We start from the raw sequence: 2,598 nt of genomic DNA, 5'->3' as shown, positions 1-2,598 counted from the left end.
GTGAAAAGGTGTGTTTGCCTATTAGTGCTTAACATTTTACCATTAAATTTGATTTTCATTTTAGTATGTTTCAGTGCAAATAAGTATCTTTGCAGATGAATATTGAAGGTAAAATATATGTTTTATATGAATAATATTTCTAATTAGAAATATCATTGTGTTTATTTGTTAGAGCATAGTTGAATATTTGAATTTCAAATATCATATTAAACAATTTCATTTGGAAATTAACGGGTTTCATGAATTGAAATGTTCTTCCCCAGAATTTTGTGGTATAGAAATTGAGCATTTTCACTCATTAACAATAATACATATGCTCATGGAAGACTATGTCTTAAATCCAAGTTCTCAGGAGCATGAATAAGGCTGGCCAGGAATATGACAACAGCCTAGGACAAAGGGAGTTCAAAACCAGCTGGCCTATAAATCACAACCTTGTCCCCAGAGCAGTTGCATTTCACCGACAGTGCCCGATAGGGCACCATGAATTGCAATTTCTTCAACTTTACTATTATTTTTAAAAAATTGATTCATGGATATTGAAAATCCAGAACATCTGCAAGAACTTTCTAGTACGAGAGAACAGGTGCTATGCGTGCTTGGCAAGCACAGAGTGGCAGTCACACCTCAGCACAATTACATCTTTAAACTGAAATGTGTTCTGGCTTCCCCAGTTGCTGTCATACCTGCTAAGTTGGGGGTGCAGCCAGGGGTCCCATCCACGGCCTCTGGATTCACATGTTTCCTGGTACGAGCCGTGGATGCAAAATTAGGGGAAATACGCCAGCATCTATTCTGACATCACAGTTTCATGCAGTACCTCTTCAGTGGGACTCCTGGTGCCTGCTGAGATTTGTTTTTTATAAGTTTCAGACATCTTTTATATCTTTATGATTTAACAGTAATATTGGTTCTAATGCCATGTAAGAATATTTTCAGGACAAAAAAATCCCATTTGTTTGTTTGTTTGTTTGTGTACTTATTTAGAAACCAGGTCGTCCTCTGCAGTCCTGCCTGGCTTGGGACTCACTATGTAGATCAGACTGTCCTCAGTCTCACTGAGGTCTGTCTGACTCTGTCTCCTAAGTGATGAATACTGGGTCAGGTCCCACCATACCTGGCTTTCACATCATGTTTTAATATGGTGTCTTGCTCTGTTACTCGGGCTAGCCCTAAATGTTGAGTCCAGAGGAGCTTCTGCCAGGGTCACTCGATTGATTAAAAGCTGTTCCCAGATAAACTATTTGCCACCCAAGATCTCACACTTTTATCAGCTTTATGAAGAATATTTTTTCACCATACAGATATACAAGTCATAAATCATGCAGAAAACTGGCAATGATAGACAGCCTGCACAACGACTTAAAAATATAATTATAACAACAGCTTTTCGACTTTACAAGATGTGCCAAAGGGGAGACTCAGGAAATTACCCAGTAGTTAGCATCAATACCAGGGAAGGAAAAGAACAAGTAATAACAGGATCGATCAAGAAGTACTTAGGCAAAAACAAATTAATGAACCAGAAACAGCGTGAACTCTCGCAGAAAGACTGGGGAACACAAACCAACTGGGAAGTAAAAATACAAGCGCTCGAGCCAGAGGAACCCAAACTTGGCAATTTTGTGTTATAGCAATAATCCCGTGAGAAAGTATAGATTAAAGTCATCATATGAGAGTAAAATAAAATTAGTTTTGGAGTGGAAGCTGCAGTCTTTTGGAAAACCTTGCTGCTCAGAAGACCATTTTAACCCAATCGATGCTTCCTGCACAGTACTCCACACAGCACATAATGAGTGTTAGCGAATTAGCTCACCACCCACTAACATGTTCAAAGCTTACTAATAAGCGATTGTCAAGCCAGCCAAATATGGGCAGTTTGTGAAGGCTATCTTTGGGAGCAAATCAAGGATGAAAACTAATAGAGATTAAGTTCTAAAAAGATGAAAACCCTTAGCAATCCAAGGTCCTCAGGTTGCCGTATTAGTATTTACTTTCTTCACGTTTATTTTATTTTATATGAGAATTTCACACATGAGTGCTGTATTTATGTTGTTAACAGCCTACTCAGATGTCCTCCAATTCCTCCTGTGTGCCTGCACAAGCACACACACGAATGAGTGGCTTGCTGTATATGTCTTAAACCCCACTTGGGTTTAAATCACCCATCCTTAGAGGAGACAGTCCCCTTCGCAGCGGCCATTACTTGCCATTAGCTCTTCATCTAAAGGTGGTCACTTTCCCAAAGCAGCAGAATTCTCAACAGCACTGTAAATACCTGTCCTTATATCTCATCTCTCATGAAAAAAAAAAAGAAACTGTGTTTTTGCAGAGACTACTATATGAAAACATTTTTTAACTTAAAGATAATTTGTTTATATGTAATGGAAATGATGACTGATAGAATGGAAAATATTTAGACTGTGGAGTTAAGCTGAAGATTCCAAGTGGACCAGAAGAAGATGGTGATTGGACTTGGTTTACCAGGAGCGTTCCCTAGCCCAGTGGCACTTGGGTCACTTCTAAGCATCTCTGCTCTAACAGGACACACTCAGAAGCTTCATCAAGGAGCCTGTATGCATCATCAAATTTGCAGCT

The sequence above is a fragment of the Apodemus sylvaticus genome, chromosome 14 (assembly GCF_947179515.1).
Source record: "Apodemus sylvaticus chromosome 14, mApoSyl1.1, whole genome shotgun sequence".
NCBI classification, from domain to species: domain Eukaryota; kingdom Metazoa; phylum Chordata; class Mammalia; order Rodentia; family Muridae; genus Apodemus; species Apodemus sylvaticus.
Note: the sequence above shows the minus strand (reverse complement) of the source record.